At 49.1% G+C, this 16138-nt stretch overlaps 1 pseudogene; it reads right to left on the reverse strand.

Annotated features, from left to right (window-relative positions):
* The window catches only part of LOC124028574, a 28304-nt pseudogene extending 12888 nt beyond the window's left edge, over positions 1–15416 (reverse strand).
* Positions 15417–16138: the final 722 nt, after the last annotated feature.

Here is a 16138-nt window from a genome sequence, read left to right on the forward strand (position 1 = left end):
AACTGGATAAACTTATCGTGATAATATTTGTTGTTTCTTGTCAATTATTAAACATCCTCAGTATTTTATAAAGTTGATGGTCCACTGAAAGGATGTAGATCACGAGTTATTTTTTATTTTTCCTATTGCCATTATTTCAGGTTTTTCCGAGTAAAGTTTATATCCTGAGATCCGCAACGAGCTAGAAGGCTAGAGCTGCCGTTTTCAATGAGCGGGACACGAATCCAGATGCCTAGAAGAAATGCCGCTATGCTCTCAGACGATCCATCAAACAGGCAAAGCATCAATACAGGACTAAGATTGAATCCTACTACACCGGCTCTGACCGCTCGTTGGATGTGGCAGGGCTTGAAAACTATTATGGACTACAAAGGGAAACCCAGCACTCCATGCACGAGAGCACCAGCTGTTCTGGATGACCGTGTGGTAATGCTCTCGGTAGCCAATGTGAGCAAGACCTTTAAACAGGTCAACTTTTACAACGCCAAGGGGCCAGATGGATTACCAGGACGTGTACTCAAAGCATGCGTGGATCAAATGGCAAGTGGCATCGCTGAGATTTTCAACCTCTCCCTGACAGAGTCTGTAATACCTACATGTTTCAAGCAGACCACCATAGTCCCTGTGCCCAAGGAAGCGTTGGTAACCTGCCTAAATGATTACCGCCCCATAGTACTCACATCGGTAGCCATGAGGTCCTTTGAAAGGCAGGTAATGGCTCACATTAACACCATGATCCCAGAAACCCTAGACCCTTCAAATCGCTTACCGCTCCAACAGATCCACAGATTATGCAATCTCAATCGCACTATACACTGCCCTTTCCCACCTGGACAAAAGGAACACCTATGTGAGAATGTTGTTCATTGACTACAGCTCAGCGCTCAACACCATAGTGACCTCAAAGCTCATCACTAAGCTAAGGATCCTGGGATTAAACACCTCCCTCTGCAACTGGATCCTGGACTTCCTGACGGGCCACCACCAGGTGGTAAGAGTAGGCATCAACACATCCGCCACGCTGATCCCCAACACGGGGCCCCTCAGGGGTGCGTTCTCAGCCCCCTCCTGTACTCCCTGTTCACCCATGACTGCACGGCCAGGCACGACTCCAACACCATCATTAAGTTTGCCGATGACACAACAGTGGTAGGGCTGGTCACCGACAACGACGAGACAGCCTATAGGGAGGAGGTCAGAGACCTGGCCGGGTGATGCCAGGACAACAACCTCCTCCTCAACATGATCAAGACAAAGGACATGATGGTGGACAACAGGAAAGGAGGACCGAATACACGCCCCCATTCTCATCGATGGCGCTGTAGTGGAGCAGGTTGAGGGCTTCAAGTTCCTTGGCGTCCACATCACCAACAAACTATCATGGTCCAAACATACCAAGACAGTCGTGAAGAGGGCACAACAAAACCTATTCCCCCTCAGGAGTCTGAATATATTTGGCATGGGTCCTCAGATCCTCAAAAGGTTTTATAGCTGCACCACCGAGAGCATCCTGACTGGTTGCATCACAGCCTGGTATGGCAACTGCTCATCATCCAACCGTAAGCACTACAGAAGGTAGTGTGTACAGCCAGTACATCACTGGGGCCTAGCTTCCTGCCATCCAGGAACTCTATACCAGGTGTTGGTGTGTACAGCCCAGTACATCACTGGGGCCAAGCTTCCAGCCATCCAGGAACTCTATACCAGGTGTTGGTGTGTACAGCCCAGTACATCACTGGGGCCAAGCTTCCAGCCACACTCTATACCAGGTGTTGGTGTGTACAGCCCAGTACATCACTGGGGCCAAGCTTCCAGCCATCCAGGACCTCTATACCAGGCAGTGTCAGAGGAAGGCCCTAAAAATTGTCATAGACTCCAGTCACCCTAGTCATGGACTGTTCTCTCTGCTGCCACACGGCAAGCGGTACTGGAGCACCAAGTCTAGGACTAAAAGGCTCCTCAACAGCTTCTAATCCCAAGCCATAAGACTCCTGAACACATAATCAAATAGCTACCCAGACTATTTGCATCGCCCCCCCCCCTCCTCCTCTTCCACACCCTGAAGTTCTCTGTTTATTATCTATGAATAATCACTTTAATAACTCTACCAACATGTAGATATTACCTCCATTACGTCGACTAACTGGTGCCTCCGCACATTGACTCTGCATACTGTTATTTTATTACTTGTTATTTTTATTTCTTTAGGAATTTGACTTAAAACTGAATGGTTGGTTCAGAGCTTGTAAAGTCAGCATTTCACTGTAAGGCGTTGTATTCGACGCATGTGACAAATGAAATCCGATTTGAACTCAACATCCTCTCCTAATCTGTCCACTGCATAACACTGTTATAGAAGTCTTAGTGGTCAGGTTCTCTTCTGACAGCCTACGGGTCGGGACAGACAACACACGTATAACATAACACTGCAATAACTCATGTAGAACAGGGTCCTGGGAGCACAACCATAGAATTAGTCTGTAAATTAGATATAGGATCTCTATAAACACTTAAAACACTGCTATAAAAGCATTAGAAATATAACACTATTAGAAACACAATGAATCTGTAGTTTAGGTTAGCTTGATTAACTTAATTCAGTGTCCACTAACCCTAGCTCCAGGTCAAAGGTCGAAGGTCCTAACTCCAGGTCTTAGGTCTAACCTGGCTCCAGGTCAAAGGTCCTAACCCCAGCTCCAGGTCAAAGGTCCTAACCTTGGCTCCAGGTCTTAGGTCCTAACCCTAGCTCCAGGTCTTAGGTCCTAACCCTAGCTCCAGGTCAAATGTCCTAACCTAGCTGCAGGTCAAAGGTCCTAACCCCAGCTCCAGGTCAAATGTCCTAACCTAGCTCCAGGTCAAAGGTCCTAACCTAGCTCCAGGTCTTAGGTGAAGGTCCTAACCCCCAGCTCCAGGTCAAAGGTCCTAACCTAGCTCCAGGTCTTAGGTCAAAGGTCCTAACCCTAGCTGCAAGGTCAAAAGTCCTAACCCTAGCTCCAGGTGAAAGGTCTTAACCCTAGCTCCAGGTCAAAGGTCCTAACCCTAGCTCCAGGTCAAAGGTTGAAGGTCCTAACCCTAGCTGCAAGGTCAAAGGTCCTAACCCTAGCTCCAGGTCAAAAAGGTCTAACCCTAGCTCAGGTCAAAGGTCTAACCCTAGCTCAGGTCAAGGTCCTAACCCTAGCTCCAGGTCAAGGTCCTAACCCTAGCTCCAGGTCAAGGTCCTAACCTAGCTCAAAGATCTTAACCCTAGCTCAAAGGTCTTAACCCTAGCTCCAGGTCAAAGGTCCTAACCCTAGCTCCAGGTCAAAGGTCCTAACCCTGGCCACCCACCTTAAATCCAGCCTGTTTCAGGAAATGTCCAAGTTTAGAGATGATCTCTTTGAATCGCTCCTGTTGCCAGTTTACCTGTTACACACACACACACACACACACACACACACACACACACACACACACACACACACACACACACACACACACACACACACACACACACACACACACACACACACACACACACACACACACACACACACACACATCCTTTTTAAACATTGCCATATGTTACAATACGATTGTACCATAAATTACACAGTTGTCAGAGTAACGGGCGTTGCCGTGGCTACACCTAGTAGTAGTGGTAACGTTATTCTCACCTGGTCCATCACACACGCGAGTTGCGTGACGCAATGATTTGACGGACCAGAAGGCCGTGTTCTCGCGTCTGACCACCTGCCTCGAACCCTGCCTCAAACTCACCTCTGCTGGCATCTACCACTAACACCGCCACGTCCGCCTGTGAGGAGACACAGGTTATACAAACACCTGTTGAATTACAGGCCATAACGAGGACATTCTGATCTGCATTACAGGCCATAACGAGGACATTCTGATCTGCATTACAGGCCATAACGAGGACATTCTGATCTGTATTACAGGCCATCATAAGGACATTCTGATCTGTATTACAGGCCATAACGAGGACATTCTGATCTGTATTACAGGCCATAATGAGGACATTCTGATCTGTATTACAGGCCATCATGAGGACATTCTGATCTGTATTACAGGCCATCGTAAGGACATTCTGATCTGTATTACAGGCCATAATGAGGACATTCTGATCTGTATTACAGGCCATCATAAGGACATCCTGATCTGTATTACAGGCCATCATAAGGACATTCTGATCTGTATTACAGGCCATAACGAGGACATTCTGATCTGTATTACAGGCCATAACGAGGACATTCTGATCTGTATTACAGGCCATAACCAGGACATTCTGATCTGTATTACAGGCCATAACGAGGACATTCTGATCTGTATTACAGGCCATAACGAGGACATTCTGATCTGTATTACAGGCCATCATGAGGACATTCTGATCTGTATTACAGGCCATAACGAGGACATTCTGATCTGCATTACAGGCCATCATGAGGACATTCTGTATAAGCTGTATCTTTCCATTTATACTGAACAAACGCAACAATTTCAAAGATTTACCCAACTTCAAATCAAACTTTGCCTCATGTGCCGAATAGAACGAGTGTAGACTTTACTGTGAAATGCTGACTGTCAATAGACGGCTATGAATAATATAGATGAGAACTCTCTTGGTAGATAGTGTATTCTACCTGAATATTAGACATCGCGCACCAGTTGTTATTGACAAATAGTCTTAACAGGCATAGCTTCTCTGTTCTGCCGATGTATGGAACATCCCGGAAGCTCTATATTATCCGTGTCGTTCAGCCACAACTCAGTGAAACATACGTATTGTGTTGTGTGACAAAACTGCAGATTTTAAAGTGGCCTTTATTGTCTCCAGCACAAGGTGCACCTGTGTAATGATCATACTGTTCACCTTCTCTGGTTTCATTCTTGATATGCCTGTCAGGTGGATGGATTATCTTGCCAAAGGAGAAATACTCACTGACAGGGATGTAAACACATTTATTCACAAAATTTCAACATTTGTAGGATCTTTTATTTCTGTAAATGCAATATTTATGTTTTCACTGTCATTACGGAGTAATCTATTTAATCCATTTTGAATTCAAACTCACAGCAACATGTGGAATCTGAACTTACTGTTGAGGTAGAATAGTACAATACACAATGTGCAATTTAGACATAGTACCAGTAGCACCAGTAGTACCAGTACAATACACAAAAATTTAGACATAGTACCAGTAGTACCAGTACAATACACAATGTGCAATTTTAGACATAGTACCAGTAGTACCAGTACAATACACAATGTGCAATTTAGACATAGTACCAGTAGTACCAGTAGCACCAGTAGTACCAGTAGCACCAGTAGTACCAGTACAATACACAATGTGCAATTTAGACATAGTACCAGTAGCACCGGTAGTACCAGTACAATACACAATGTGCAATTTAGACATAGTACCAGTAGCACCAGTAGTACCAGTACAATACACAATGTGCAATTTAGACATAGTACCAGTAGCACCAGTAGTACCAGTAGCACCAGTACAATACACAATGTGCAATTTAGACATAGTACCAGTAGCACCGGTAGTACCAGTACAATACACAATGTGCAATTTAGACATAGTACCAGTAGCACCGGTAGTACCAGTACAATACACAATGTGCAATTTACACATAGTACCAGTAGCACCGTAGTACCAGTACAATACACAATGTGCAATTTAGACATAGTACCAGTAGCACCAGTAGTACCAGTAGTACCAGTACAATACACAATGTGCAATTTAGACATAGTACCAGTAGCACCGGTAGTACCAGTAGTACCAGTACAATACACAATGTGCAATTTAGACATAGTACCAGTAGCACGGTAGTACCAGTAGTACCAGTACAATACAACGTTGCAATTTACAGACATAGTACCAGTAGCACCAGTAGTACCAGTACAATACACAATGTGCAATTTAGACATAGTACCAGTAGCACCAGTAGTACCAGTAGCACCAGTAGTACCAGTACAATACACAATGTGCAATTTAGACATAGTACCAGTAGCACCGGTAGTACCAGCAACAATACACAATGTGCAATTTAGACATAGTACCAGTAGCACCGGTAGTACCAGTACAATACACAATGTGCAATTTAGACATAGTACCAGTAGCACCAGTAGTACCAGTAGTACCAGTACAATACACAATGTGCAATTTAGACATAGTACCAGTAGCACCGTAGTACCAGTACAATACACAATGTGCAATTTAGACATAGTACCAGTAGCACCGGTAGTACCAGCAATACAATACACAATGCAATTTAGACATAGTACCAGTAGCACCAGTACAATACACAATGTGCAATTTAGACATAGTACCAGTAGCACCAGTAGCACCAGTACAATACACAATGTGCAATTTAGTACATAGTACCAGTAGTACCAGTACAATACACAATGTGCAATTTAGACATAGTACCAGTAGTACCAGTAGCACCAGTAGTACCAGTACAATACACAATGTGCAATTTAGACATAGCACCAGTAGTACCAGTAGTACCAGTACAATACACAATGTGCAATTTAGACATAGTACCAGTAGCACCAGTAGTACCAGTAGCACCAGCAGTACCAGTACAATACACAATGTGCAATTTGACATTAGTACCAGTAGCACCCGAGGTAGTACCAGTACAATACACAATGTGCAATTTAGACATAGTACCAGTAGCACCATTAGTACCAGTACAATACACAAGTAGCAATTTAGACATAGTACCAGTAGCACCAGTACAATACACAGTCGTGCAATTTAGACATAGTACCAGTAGCACCAGTAGCACCAGTACAATACACAATGTGCAATTTAGACATAGTACCAGTACCAGTACAATACACAATGTGCAATTTAGACATAGTACCAGTAGTACCAGTAGTACCAGTAGCACCAGTAGTACCAGTACAATACACAATGTGCAATTTAGACATAGCACCCAGTAGTACCAGTAGTACCAGCACAATACACAATGTGCATTTAGACACAGTACCAGTAGCACCAGTGGTACCAGTAGCACCAGTAGTACCAGCACAATACACAATGTGCAATTTAGACATAGTACCAGTAGCAGGTAACCAGTAGTACCAGATGCAATAACACACAATGCAGTTTAGACATAGTACCAGTAGCACCAGTAGTACCAGTAGCACCACAATACACAATGCAATTTAGACATAGCACCAGCAGCACCAGTAGTACCAGCAATAACACACAATGTGCAATTTAGACATAGCACCAGTAGTACCAGCAATAACACACATGTGCAATTTAGACATAGTACCAGTAGCACCGGTGGTACCAGTAGTACCAGTACAATACACAATGTGCAATTTAGACATAGTACCATTAGCACCAGTAGTACCAGTGAGTACCAGTACAATACACAATGTGCAGTTTTAGACATAGTACCAGTAGCACCAGTAGTACCAGTACAATACACAATGTGCAATTTAGACAGTAGTAGCACAGTAGTACCAGTACAATACACAATGTTCAGATTTAGACATAGTACCAGTAGTACCAGTACAATACACAATGTGCAATTTAGACATAGTACCAGTAGTACCAGTAGCAGCCAGTAGCATGGTAAGTGCCAGTACAATACACAATGTGCAATTTAGACATAGTACCAGTAGTACCAGTAGTACCAGTAGCACCAGTAGTACCAGTACAATACACAATGTGCAATTTAGACATAGTACCAGCACCAGTAGTACCGGCAGTACCAGTACACCAGTACAATACACAATGCAATTTAGACATAGTACCAGTAGCACCAGTAGTACCAGTAGCACCAGTAGTACCAGTACAATACACAATGTGCAATTTAGACATAGCACCAGTAGTACCAGTAGTACCAGTAGTACCAGTAGCACCAGTAGTACCAGTAGCACCAGTAGTACCAGTAGCACCAGTAGTACCAGTAGAACCAGTAGCACCAGTAGCACCAGTAGTACCAGTAGCACCAGTAGTACCAGTAGCACCAGTAGTACCAGTAGCACCAGTAGCACCTAGTACACAGCACCAGTAGCACCAGTAGTACCACACACCAGTAGTACCAGTAGTACCAGCACCAGTAGTACCAGTACAATACACAATGTGCAATTTAGACATAGTACCAGCAGCAGTAGCACCAGTAGCAACCAGTAGCACCAGTAGTACCAGTACAATACACAATGTGCAATTTAGACATAGTACCAGTAGTACCAGTACCAGTAGCACAATAGCAGTAGCACCAGTACAATACCAATGTGCAATTTAGACAGTAGCACCAGTAGTACCAGTAGCACCAGTAGAACCAGTAGTACCAGTAGCACCAGTAGTACCAGTAGCACCAGGATGAGGTCTGGACGTACCTGGGCTGTTAGGGATGAGGTCTGGACGTACCTGGGCTGTTAGGGATGAGGTCTGGACGTACCTGGGCCTCATGTTAGGGATGAGGTCTGGACGTACCTGGGCTGTTAGGGATGAGGTCTGGACGTACCTGGGCCTCATGTTATGGATGAGGTCTGGACGTACCTGGGCTGTTAGGGATGAGGTCTGGACGTGCCCTGGGCTGTTGAGGGATGAGGTCTGGACGTACCTGGGCCTCATGTTAGGGATGAGGTCTGGACGTACCTGGGCTGTTAGGGATGAGGTCTGGACGTACCTGGGCTGTTATGGATGAGGTCTGGACGTACCTGGGCCTCTCCAGTGATCATGTTAGGGATGAGGTCTGGACGTACCTGGGCTGTTAGGGATGAGGTCTGGACGTACCTGGGCTGTTATGGATGAAGTCTGGACGTACCTGGGCTGTTAGGGATGAGGTCTGGACGTACCTGGGCTGTTAGGGATGAGGTCTGGACGTACCTGGGCTGTTAGGGATGAGGTCTGGACGTACCTCAGGCTGTTAGGGATGAGGTCTGGACGTACCTGGGCTGCTCCGGTGATCATGTTATGGATGAGGTCTGGACGTACCTGGGCTGTTAGGGATGAGGTCTGGACGTACCTGGGCCTCATGTTAGGGATGAGGTCTGGACGTACCTGGGCTGTTATGGATGAGGTCTGGACGTACCTGGGCTGTTATGGATGAGGTCTGGACGTACCTGGGCTGTTAGGGATGAGGTCTGGACGTACCTGGGCTGTTAGGGATGAGGTCTGGACGTACCTGGGCTGTTAGGGATGAGGTCTGGACGTACCTGGGCTGTTAGGGATGAGGTCTGGACGTACCTGGGCTGTTAGGGATGAGGTCTGGACGTACCTGGGCTGTTAGGGATGAGGTCTGGACGTACCTGGGCTGTTAGGGATGAGGTCTGGACGTACCTGGGCTGCTCCAGTGATCATGTTATGGATGATGTCTGGACGTACCTGGGCTGTTATGGATGAGGTCTGGACGTACCTGGGCTGTTATGGATGAGGTCTGGACGTACCTGGGCTGTTATGGATGAGGTCTGGACGTACCTGGGCCGCTCCAGTGATCATGTTAGGGATGAGGTCTGGACGTACCTGGGCTGTTAGGGATGAGGTCTGGACGTACCTGGGCTGTTAGGGATGAGGTCTGGACGTACCTGGGCTGTTAGGGATGAGGTCTGGACGTACCTGGGCTGTTAGGGATGAGGTCTGGACGTACCTGGGCTGTTAGGGATGAGGTCTAGATGTACCTGGGCTGTTAGGGATGAGGTCTGGACGTACCTGGGCTGTTAGGGATGAGGTCTGGACGTACCTGGGCTGTTAGGGATGAGGTCTGGACGTACCTGGGCTGTTAGGGATGAGGTCTGGACGTACCTGGGCTGTTATGGATGAGGTCTGGACGTACCTGGGCTGTTATGGATGAGGTCTGGACGTACCTGGGCTGTTAGGGATGAGGTCTGGACGTACCTGGGCTGTTAGGGATGAGGTCTGGACGTACCTGGGCTGTTAGGGATGAGGTCTGGACGTACCTGGGCCTCATGTTATGGATGAGGTCTGGACGTACCTGGGCCTCATGTTATGGATGAGGTCTGGACGTACCTGGGCCTCATGTTAGGGATGAGGTCTGGACGTACCTGGGCTGTTATGGATGAGGTCTGGACGTACCTGGGCTGTTATGGATGAGTCTGGACGTGCCCTGGGCTGCTCCAGTGATCATGTTAGGGATGAAGTCTTTGTGTCCAGGAGCGTCCATCAGAGTCACCACCTTAGAGGCCGTCTCAAACTTAGTCATCCCCACGTCCATGGTTACACCCCTGGAAAACACACACACACACACACACACACACACACACACACACACACACACACACACACACACACACACACACACACACACACACACACACACACACACACACACACACACACACACACACACACACACACACACACACACACACACACACACAGAGATTCAGTGGGTGTTCTGCAGAGTAGGTAGGTCTGTGTGTGGAACCGTCTGTCTGTACCTGTTCCTCTCCTCCCGGTCTCATCCAGGACCCATGCGTAGGCGAACGAGGCCTTGCCAGCCTTTGGACTCCTGTTCGTACTTGTGCATGGTGCGTTTATTGACGTTTCCCAACAGGTACAGCAGGTGACCCATCAGAGTGCTCTTCCCAGCATCCACATGACCTGGAGAGGAGGGGCGTGAAGAGGGAAACAGGAATAGTACTGAACATTTTCTGATCGACCTCCGTGACCACGCCGACAGTGTAGTCTCTGTAACAGGGTAGTTTATGTACCTATAACCACCAGGTTGAGTAGTCTCTGTAACAGGGTAGTTTATGTACCTAACCACCAGGTTGAGTAGTCTCTGTAACAGGGTAGTTTATGTACCTATAACCACCAGGTTGAGTAGTCTCTGTAACAGGGTAGTTTATGTACCTATAACCACCAGGTTGAGTAGTCTCTGTAACAGGGTAGTTTATGTACCTATAACCACCAGGTTGAGTAGTCTCTGTAACAGGGTAGTTTATGTACCTATAACCACCAGGTTGAGTAGAGACTTGCCCCCTTGTCTCTTCTCCAGCTCGGCCCTGACGTTCAGCTGTTGCTTGGCCTTCCCCGGGGTACGTCCTGGGGTGGGGACGGAAGGGGGCTCCTCTGCCCCCCCGAACCCTTTAGAGGGTGTCTGCGGACGCTTGGAGGGGGTTTCGGGGCTGGTTTTCATGGTCATGTCATCAGGGCTACCCCCACGATGGACGGAGGGGCTGGGGACAACCCCGTTCTCCTCTGTACTGGATGGACCAAAAGAAGAGACAAATCATTTATTTAAGTTCTTCTTCTTGTTAAGGAAATCTTCAGTATAACCCTGGTAAGACATGCTACAATCAAGTTAGTTTGTTTTGATAGGACAGTGAAGAGGGGACAGTGGAGAGGAGACAGGGGAGAAGGGGGCCGGGAAGAGGGGACAGTGGAGAGGAGACAGTGGAGAGGGGGCAGGGGAGAGGGGGCAGGGGAGAGGGGGCAGGGGAGAGGGGCAGGGGAGAGGAGACAGGGAGAGGAGACAGGGGGAGAGGAGACAGGGGAGAGGAGACAGGGGAGAGGAGACAGGGGAGAGGGGGCCGGGAGAGGGGCCGGGAAGAGGGGACAGGGGAGAGGAGACAGGGGAGAGGAGACAGGGGAGAGGGGGCGGGAAGAGGGGACAGGAGACAGGGGAGAGGGGGCCGGGAAGAGTGTCCCCTTCCCCAACTGTTCCTGTTCCCTTCCCCAACTGTTCCTGTCCCCTTCCCCAACTGTTCCTGTTCCCTTCCCCAACTGTTCCTGTTCCCTTCCCCAACTGTCCCTGTTCCCTTCCCCAACTGTTCCTGTTCCCTTCCCCAACTGTCCCCTTCACCAACTGTTCCCTTCACCAACTGTTCCCTTCACCAACTGTTCCCTTCCCCAACGGTTCCTGTACCCTTCCCCAACTGTTCCCTTCCCCCAACTGTTCCCTTCCCCAACTGTTCCCTTCCTGTCCGTTCCCTTCCCCAACTGTTCCCGTTCCCTTCCCCAACTGTTCCCGTTCCAGCCCCAACTGTTCCCGTTCCCCTTCCTTTCCCTCTAACTGTTCCGTTCCTTCCCCAACTGTTCTGTTCCCAACTGTTCCTGTTCCCAACTGTTCCTGTTCTCAACTGTTCCTGTTCCCAACTGTTCCTGTTCCCTTCCTCAACTGTTCCTGTTCCCAACTGTTCCTGTTCCCAACTGTTCCTGTTCCCAACTTTTCCTGTCCCCTTCCCCAACTGTCCCCTTCCCCAACTGTCCCTGTTCCCTTCCCCAACTGTTCCTGTTCCCTTCCCCAACTGTTCCTGTTCCCTTCCCCAACTGTTCCTGTTCCCTTCCCCAACTGTTCCTGTTCCCTTCCCCAACTGTTCCTGTTCCCTTCCCAACTGTTCCTGTTCCCTTCCCCAACTGTTCCTGTTCCTTCCCCCAACTGTTCCTGTTCCTTCCCCAACTGTTCCTGTCCCCTTCCCCAACTGTTCCCTGTCCCCTTCCCCAACTGTTCCTGTCCCCTTCCCTCAACTGTTCCTGTCCTTCCCCAACTGTTCCTGTCCCCTTTCCCCAACTGTTCCTGTCCCTTCCCCAACTGTTCCCTTCCCCAACTGTTCCTGTTCCCCAACTGTCCCCTTCCCCAACTGTCCCTTCCCCAACTGTTCCTGTCCCCTTCCCCAACTGTTCCTGTCCCCTTCCCCAACTGTTCCCTTCCCCAACTGTTCCTGTCCCCTTCCCCAACTGTTCCCTTCCCCAACTGTTCCTGTCCCCTTCCCCAACTGTTCCCTTCCCCAACTGTTCCTGTCCCCACCTTTTCCTGTCCCCAACTGTTCCTGTCCCCAACTGTTCCTGTCCCCAACTGTTCCTGTCCCCAACTGTTCCTGTCCCCAACTGTTCCTGTCCCCAACTGTTCCTGTCCCCAACTGTTCCTGTCCCCAACTGTTCCTGTCCCCAACTGTTCCTGTCCCCAACTGTTCCTGTCCCCAACTGTTCCTGTCCCCCTTCCCCAACTGTTCCTGTCCCCAACTGTTCCTGTCCCCTTCACCAACTGTTCCTGTCCCCTTACCCAACTGTCCCCTTACCAAACTGTTCCTGTCCCCCTTCCCCAACTGTTCCCTTCCCCAACTGTTCCTGTCCTTCCCCAACTGTTCCCTTCCCCCTGTTCCTGTTCTCTTCCAACTGTTCCTGTTCCCTCCAACTGTCCTTCCCCAACTGTCCCTTCCCCAACTGTCCCCTTCCCCAACTGTCCCCTTCCCCAACTGTCCCCTTCCCCAACTGTCCCCTTCCCCAACTGTCCCCTTCCCCAACTGTCCCCTTCCCCCAACTGTCCCCTTCCCCAACTGTCCCCTTCCCCAACTGTTCCATTCCCCAACTGTTCCCTTCCCCAACTGTCCTTCCCCAACTGTCCCCCTTCCCCAACTGTCCCCTTCCCCAACTGTTTCCTTCCCCAACTGTTCCCTTCCCCAACTGTTCCCTTCCCCAACTGTTCCCTTCCCCCAACTGTTCCCTTCCCCAACTGTTCCCTTCCCCAACTGTTCCAGTTCCTTCCCCAACTGTTCCTGTTCCCTTCCCAACTGTTTCCTGTCCCTTCCCCAACTTTCCCCAACTGTTCCTGTTCCTTACCAACTGTTCAGGTCCCTTCCCCAACTGTCCCCCTTCCCCAACTGTTCCTGTCCCTTTACAACTGTCCCCTTACCCAACTGTCCCCTTACCCAACTGTTCCTGTCCCCTTACCCAACTGTTCCTGTTCCTTCCCCAACTGTTCTGTTCCCTTCCCCAACTGTTCCCTTCCCCAACTGTTCCTGTTCTCTTCCAACTGTTCCCTGTTCCTTCCAACTGTTCCTGTTCCTTCCAACTGTTCCCTTCCCCCAACTGTTCCTGTCCCAACTGTTCCCTTCCCCAACTGTTCCTGTTCCCTTCCCCAACTGTTCCTGTCCCCAACTGTTCCTGTTTCCTTCCCAAACTGTTCCTGTTCCCTTCCCCAACTGTCCCTTCCCCAACTGTCCCCCTTCCCCAACTGTCCCCTTCCCCAACTGTCCCCTTCCCCAACTGTCCCCCTTCCCCAACTGTCCCCTTCCCCAACTGTTCCCTTCCCCAACTGTTCCCTTCCCCAACTGTTCCTTCCCCAACTGTTCCCTTCCCCAACTGTTCCCTTCCCCAACTGTTCCCCTTCCCCCAACTGTTCCGTTCCTTCCCCAACTGTTCCGTTCCCTTCCCCAGCTGTTCCCGTTCCTTCCCCAACTGTTTCCGTTCCTTCCCCAACTGTTCCACTGTTCCTTCCCCAACTGTTCCTGTTCCCTTCCCCAGCTGTCCCTGTTCCCCAACTGTTCCTTCCCCCAACTGTCCCATTCCCCAACTGTTCCCTGTTCCCTTCCCCAACTGTCCTTCCCCAACTGTTCCTGTTCCCTTCCCCAACTGTTCCCTTCCCCAACTGTTCCCTTCCCCAACTGTTCCCTTCCCCAACTGTTCCCTTCCACAACTGTTCCCTTCCACAACTGTTCCCGTCCCCAACTGTTCCTGTCCCCAACTGTTCCTGTCCCCTTCCCCAACTTTCCCCAACTGTTCCTGTTCCCTTTACCAACTGTTCAGGTCCCCTTCCCCAACTGTCCCCTTCCCCAACTGTTCCTGTCCCTTTACCCAACTGTCCCCTTACCCAACTGTTCCTGTCCCTTTACCCAACTGTCCCCTTACCCAACTGTTCCTGTCCCCTTCCCCAACTGTTCTCTTCCAACTGTCCCCGTTCCCTTCCAACTGTCCCCTTCCCCAACTGTCCCCTTCCCCAACTGTCCCCTTCCCCAACTGTCCCCTTCCCCAACTGTCCCCTTCCCCAACTGTCCCCGTCCCCAACTGTTCCCGTCCCCAACTGTTCCTGTCCCCTTCCCCAACTGTTCCTGTCCCCTTCCCCAACTGTTCCTGTCCCTTCCCCAACTGTCCCCTTCCCCAACTGTCCCCTTCCCCAACTGTCCCCTTCCCCAACTGTCCCCTTCCCCAACTGTCCCCTTCCCCAACTGTCCCCTTCCCCAACTGTCCCCTTCCCCAACTGTCCCCTTCCCCAACTGTCCCCTTCCCCCAACTGTCCCCTTCCCCAACTGTCCCCTTCCCCAACTGTCCCCTTCCCCAACTGTCCCCTTCCCCAACTGTCCCCTTCCCCAACTGTCCCCTTCCCCAACTGTTCCCTTCCCCAACTGTTCCCTTCCCCAACTGTTCCCTTCCCCAACTGTTCCCTTCCCCAACTGTTCCCTTCCCCAACTGTTCCCTTCCCCAACTGTTCCCTTCCCCAACTGTTCACATCCCCAACTACTATAGTCGTTATCTCTTCAGTCTGCCCCAGAGAAAAGCTGATGAACATAGTGTGTGTGTGTGTGTTATACCTTGGCACGTCAAAGCCCATGGTCTGTTTCTTCCCTGAGACGGTCATGCGGGCCACTTTAGGCAGAACTTCTGAGTCCAGTTGACACTGCCCCGCCTCACGGTCCTTAGCTGGGGGAGAGAGAGACACACACTCAGTAATACACATAAACACACACTCAGTAATACACAAACACACACTCAGTAATACACAAACACACACTCAGTAATACACAAACACACACTCAGTAATACACATAAACACACTTCATGCAACTCCAAACACACAGGCAATAATATTCTCTCACGCACAGGAATACAACAAATCACAGTATGCACAGTTTCATTATGGAATTTTTATGCATTACTTCCCAAATGAATTTGAGTGAACTAGTAACTACATGTGCAGAACCATCAGCAAATATACAAGGTGTGTGTCAGATGGATTTGAATACCACACAGATACAGCGAGCTTCATCAACAGATACAGCTAGCTTCATCAACAGATACAGCTAGCTTCATCAACAGATACAGCTAGCTTCATCAACAGATACAGCTAGCTTCATCAACAGATACAGCTAGCTTCATCAACAGATACAGCTAGCTTCATCAACAGATACAGCTAGCTTCATCAACAGATACAGCTAGCTTCATCAATAGATACAGCTAACTTCATAAACACGATACAGCTAGCTTCATCAATAGATACAGCTAACTTCATAAACACGATACAGCTAGCTTCATCAACAGATACAGCGAGCTTCATCAACAGATACAGCGAGCTTCATCAACAGATACAGCTAGCATCATGAACAGATAGAGCTAGCTTCATCAACAGATAGAGCTAGCATATT

Source organism: Oncorhynchus gorbuscha, unplaced genomic scaffold (genome assembly GCF_021184085.1).
Source record: "Oncorhynchus gorbuscha isolate QuinsamMale2020 ecotype Even-year unplaced genomic scaffold, OgorEven_v1.0 Un_scaffold_4455, whole genome shotgun sequence".
Lineage (NCBI taxonomy): Eukaryota > Metazoa > Chordata > Actinopteri > Salmoniformes > Salmonidae > Oncorhynchus > Oncorhynchus gorbuscha.